The sequence below is a fragment of the Mauremys reevesii genome, linkage group 14 (genome assembly GCF_016161935.1).
Source record: "Mauremys reevesii isolate NIE-2019 linkage group 14, ASM1616193v1, whole genome shotgun sequence".
In the NCBI taxonomy this organism is placed as follows: Eukaryota; Metazoa; Chordata; order Testudines; family Geoemydidae; genus Mauremys; species Mauremys reevesii.
The window spans coordinates 44,827,085-44,832,998 of record NC_052636.1 but is presented as its reverse complement, the minus strand read 5'-3'; the positions used below and the strand labels follow the sequence as shown (position 1 = coordinate 44,832,998).

The window sequence follows — 5,914 nt, the reverse complement described above, 5'->3', positions numbered from 1 at the left end:
TGATATGGGTTTTCTATCTTTCATGAAGGCTCCTTGGTCATATAACTGCATGTTAGTTTTGTTTGACAGAATGTAGCTCAGATTTTTTGGGAAGTTTCAGACAAATTACCATTTTTTTACTTCAGGTTTGTTTTTCCCCCTATTCCTGCATGATGACATGGAGAAAATTCAAATGCAGTTCAGTCAACAGGAGAGAATACTCCAAGCTGTTGGACATATTATCAAAGAAACAGTCGTATGTTTAAATCTCCACTCTGAAAAGGTGAACAGCAGCAGACCCCAAATGGGTGCAACTGACCGAAGTAAGTGCACAGGGTATTTCAGTTGTTTAAGTCAATATTGTCTCAGATGATCCAGGGATAGAATTCCACAGCAAGTGATTCGGAACTAGGAAAACGCCCAGGTATTTGGTTCCCAAGGTATTTGTGACCCAGTCCCTACAGGAGGTTACTCCTGAAGAGATCTCTAGCTAATCCCAACATTTGGGAAATGCTGTCTGTGATGAGGTGCATCCACCCTGACCTGGCACTGCTAGGGTTAACTGCAACATGTGGGCTGAAGAGGCCACACCCCCTCACCCTCTCTGGGCATGCTCCGACAGGAGACAGAGTATAAACGGGAGCAGCTCAGCCTGGGCGGACTGGGAACAAACGTATGTTGTTGGCACAGGGGGGCGGGGGGAGAGCCCAGGGGGGCGGGGGGCTGTAGGGGTGGGGGGAAGCCCAGGGCTCGGTTAGCAGGCGCCTCTGGCGGGGGACCCCAGGGCTGAGGGTGGGGGCAGCCAAAAATTTTTTTGCTTGGAACGGGCAAAAAACCTAGAGCCGACCCTGCCTCCACGCACCGTGAGGTAGGTATGAGCGGATCATTATTATCCCTACTTGAAAGAGGGAGAAGCTAAGGCTGAGAAAGGAGAATTGACTTGTCTTAGGTCACACACCCAGCCAGTGGCGGAGTTGGGAATAGAACCCAAGAGCCATGATTTTCAAACTTACCATCGGATCTTGAATTTCAGACAGTGAATGACCTGAATAAAGTGCTCTGATGAGCTCCAGACCAACAACAGTGATAGTAATTATTCAGCAAGTATTTGAGCAGTTCACAATTCTCTCTAACGTTGCAGTTCTCCTCAGAGACCATTAATGCAGAGAAGCAGCAAAATTCATCAAACATAGAACTAGTTCTGACTTATTTCCTTGCTCTTAAAAGAACACCAAGGACCTGAGTCTCGTCCCTGTCAATAACCCCCTGCTCAGCCAATCAGGGATAGAGACTGAGGATGGGAGGCTGAGGGTTCTCACCAGGGAGCCCAAAGGATGGCCCAGGTCACTGATGGGATCACTGCCCAAGCACTATTTCAGCCCCATATTTTTGGGTGGACCTCCCACAGTGGGAGCTGCAGAGCACTGCCCATAACACACACACACACACACACACATTCTCCTGGTGTTGGGAGGGGAACAGGTAAAAGGACAAAGGAAGCAAGAGAAAAAGAGGAGGGAGGAAGAGGGGAAGCAAAAAGAACAAACCCTAATATCCCCAGTGATTCTAAGGGACAAAATCCCAGCTGCAGAATAAAATTCTGCCTCCTTAAGCTCATGTTTTCCATGCCTAGAATTCAACTGTCACCAGATGGATCAGACTGAACAGCGTTCAACCTTCCAGGAGGCTCTTACCTTCTAAACAGGGACAGCTGTTTACTAGTAAAATCACTAAAAGGGAAGGAGAAAATTCAAAAGAGGTTCCTCCTGGCGCTCACGTCCGTGAACCCGAATACTCTCTCAGTCCTCAAAGAGAGACCTGGAGAAGGAGACTTGCTGAAGCAAAGCCACAGGGGTCTCTGAGGTTTCCCTGGCCTGTCGCCCCTGTCCTGCCTGGCTGATGTCAGCATCTCTCTGTGAGGTCACCACCTCCCCACCACCTTGGACCAATAGTCTGAGGTCCTGCCAAAGGCCTTTGTGATGTCACTGCCACACCCCTCCCTTGCTGGGCTAATGTCCTGCCCTGGCCAGGCACTTTGCAGGTTTGAGCTACTCCCTGTGGATCACCCCACTCAAGGAGCGTTCGTTCTAGGCAGCAAGCCGGGTAGACAGGGAAACATCAGATGCTGCTCCCAATGCTACACTCAGTTTTTACAGAAATTAGTCGACTTCATGGCCAGAAGAGACCATTAGAGCATCTAATCTGACCCTCTGCATATCACAGGCCTCCTGTATGACACACGAGCTACTTTTGAGGCAAACACATTCCAGAAAGGCATCTAGTCTTCATTAAATGACATCAGGAGATGGAGAATCCACTACTTTCCTTGGTAGCTTGTTCTTGTGGTGAATCATCCTCGCTGTTTGAATTTTTGTGCCTTAGTTGTAATATGAATTTGTCTTTCTTCACCTTCCAGCCATTGGGGGGTCTTATGCCTTTCTTTGCTAGATTAAAGAGCCCTTAAATACCCAATCTTTTCTCTCCATTAAGGCACTTCAATTAAGTCACCTTTCAATCTTCTTTTGATAAGCTAATCAGGTTGAGCTCTTTCAATAGCTCACTAGAAGGTATTTTTTCCAGTCCTCAGAACTTTGGGTGCCTCTTTGCTGCCCCAGCTCCAATTTCACAACATCTTTTTCAAATGAGGACACCAAAACTGGAGGCAGTCTTCCAGTATCAGTCTCACTGATGCTGTGTCACTTCCTGTGATGTTATTGACATAATCTGTAACTAATAGATCACAATTGCGACCACTGTTCTATATTTGCAGCCAATATTACAGAGAAGTGGTCGTGTAAGGGGTCTATGGAGAGGTTCTGATTGGCTGAATATAATGATGCTATCTCTAGATGTGTATCATTTTTTTGTAGTTGACATTATGAATATTGGCTCTATGCTGCCTGTATTTCAAACTTGTGCTCTGCTTCAGGGAATGATACCTTTTGTTTAATTGATGAAAACATAAACTAGACACTTAGAGGATTGGAACTGATTTCAGCTGATGGACAGGTTTGCTAGGTTTTTATGCATTTGGACAGCAAAATGTTGAGTGTTCACATTCATTTCAAGCATCCTTGTATGGTGGAGCTCCTGAACATAATGGAAATGAAATTTTTTTTCTTTTTTTTAAGAGGGCACTTGGATTTGAACAAAGGACCACTTGATCTGCAATCAAACGCTCTACCACTGAGCTATACCCCCATTACAACAGGAATATGGAATCGTGATCTCCAGGACTTTGAAGGACAGACCCTGCTTCATCGAGCTCCTTTGCCATTCCCAGACCACAGGTGCTTTTAAAAATGGGGTTTGATTAAACTTCTTAAATGTGGTAAACACCACAGCTTGCACACCCACTGATATAGCTTCTCCCCATGACAGAGCTGCCACCTCCTGGGGAAGTGGTTTGACTACACCAACAGGAAAACTCTCCCCCCTCAGCATGGAGCAGTGGTTCTCAAGCTATGGATCAGGACTGCAAAGTGGGTCGTGACCCTGTTTTAATGGGGTCACCAGGGGTGGCGTTAGACTTGTTGGGTCCTGGGGCTGAAGCCAAAAGTCTGAGGCCCCCCCACCCAGGGCTGAATCCCTCAGGCTTTACCCTTCCCCCCCACAAGTGGAGGGGCTTGGTCCCTCTTTCCAGGGCTACATATTAAGTTATTTTGGCAGAAGGAGGTTGCAGTGAAAGGACGTTTGAGAAACCCTGGTATAGAGCATCTCCATTACTGAGCTGCAGCAGCATAGACTCACTGTTTGAAACATTGACCTGGCCTTAGCCTCTGAATATGTCTAGGCTTGGCTCCCTATGGCACTGTTGTGATCAGACCCTGGAAGTACAGCAATGGAGACACCACACACCAGCCTTGCCTAGCTGGCAAGGATCAAACCTTCACAGAAAGACACCCATGGTTTTCTAGCCCAGCTAACTAAGGCCTCAGCCACAACCAGTTAACAGAGGGGCCTTTTTACACTCTGGTTCTGTTCTCACTGAAGGGTCATTACAAATTGTTTGCTCAGACCAGCTTCCCCAGCACACTCACTGCTGTGCAGCTCTGTACGTGTGGCCATGGCTGAACAGCAAGAATTCCTGCCCATTTCCCTACTGGCTGGAGCATGATTAGTGTGTGTTTCTGGTTAATGATGTTGCTGTAGATTGTTCATTCCCTGCCTTGGCAATTCAGACAGTCCCTTTTCCCGTTGTATCGCCAGCACCTTTGAGAGGCCAATAACAGAGGCAGGTTTTCTCTGGGCATTGAGATTTTTGAGGGCGTTGGTGGCTCCTTTCCTCACCCTGGAGAAACTCAGCTTTTTATTCCGTCCTTGATGACTCATGGAATAACAGCAGCAGCATGAAGAGGAGAGTGAATATCTCACTGCCAGGGGGAAGGTGGACGCATTCCTCTGTCTGACCATTGCCATTGCGGAGAGAAGGTTTCAGTGGAATCGAATGCCCTGGCTCAGACAATAGACACAGGGAGGTTTTGCTGTTCATGGATCTGTGCAAAGGAAATTGTGTGTCTGTGTGAAAATGAGGAGGGATATGAAATGCCCACGTGGTGGTGCCTAACGCAAAAGGGAACCCTAGAGGATTAGAACAGGATAAGTTCTCAAGCAACACATTTCTTACTTTGCCCATCTGTTAGTTTTGATGTTTATCGATGGAAAGATTTTGACATTGGGTCGTGTGTTTACACAAAAATTGACATTTACCAACAAATACGTAATTCTTCCAAGCCTGCCTAGTCTGCTGGTGGTGAGTTTAGAGGGACACACTCATTCTTCCCACTCCCCATGCCAGGCCTGTGCTCTCCAGAATGTCAACTTCCCACAGAGCTGGGATCCTTCCCTCATCTCCCCCCAGATCACTGCCCCACCCCCACTTCTGGGGTCCCCTTCCAACACTGTCCAACTCCCCTGCTGGCAGGATCCCTTCCCATTCCTTTCATTTCCTGCCTCCCCTCTGAGCAAAAGCTCTGCATTGTTCCCACACTCGGAATTGAACCCAGGCCGCCTGGGTGAAAACCAGGGATCCAAATCACAAGACCACACGGGACTTGTATAGTCAATAGCACATTTACACCTAATAATTCAAAGTAGCCATTCAAAAAACCTTCAAAAACAGACTTCAAAGAGAAATTGCAGAGTTACAATTGATTTGCAAACTTAACACCATTAATTTGAGCTTGAATAAGGACTGGGAGTAGCTGGCTCACGACAAAAGCAATTTTCCCTCTCTTGGTATTGACACCTCCCCATCAATTATGGGGAGAGGACCACATCCACCCTGACTGAATTAGCCTTCAACACTGGTTCTCCCCTTGTACGGTAACTCCCGTCACTTCATGTTCCAATCTATATTTATGCCTCTATCTGCAATTTTCACTCCATGCATCTGAAGAAGTGGGCTTTTTACCCACGAACGCTTATGCCCAAATAAATCTGTTAGTCCTTAAAGTGCCACCGGACTCCTCATTGCTTTTAATTCTAAGCTGATCTTAACCCTTTCAGTACCCTTACAAACTCAGATGCTTCTCACCACAGGCTGGCTGGGGGCTTTTCAGCCAGGCTCTCCCCTTTCATCAGCACTTCAGTTGCTTGGTGTGGGGGTGTCTCTAGATGTAGGTGTCAGAGAGAGATAAAGCATGGCAAATGTCTCTCCTTTTATCATGTCCTTTCTTCCCTCATGGCTTTGCCCCCCCTCCCCCCTTCAGAGTCAGGTGAGCATCACTGCGTCTCTCCAAGCAAGTCTGTGCAATTCCCCTGGGGTGTCCTCATGCAGGTGAGTCATTGCATTGTAGCTCCCTTGCTGGACAATGGCTGTCGATGGGTTGTTTGACACCCTGTCCGGGTGTTGGTTATTTTCCTTGCTGTTGCCACTGGGGAGCTAATATTTGGCTGACTCCCCCACCTTACAGCACAGTGACAACCACACTGC

The 5,914-nt window shown here is 47.4% G+C and overlaps 1 non-coding gene across 1 annotated transcript; it reads right to left on the bottom strand.

Moving 5' to 3' along the window:
• Nucleotides 1–3,108: 3,108 nt before the first annotated feature.
• TRNAC-GCA lies at nt 3,109–3,180 on the bottom strand. The gene has a single exon. It is a non-coding gene; the product is annotated as a tRNA-Cys (tRNA).
• Between the last annotated feature and the right edge of the window lie 2,734 nt (nt 3,181–5,914).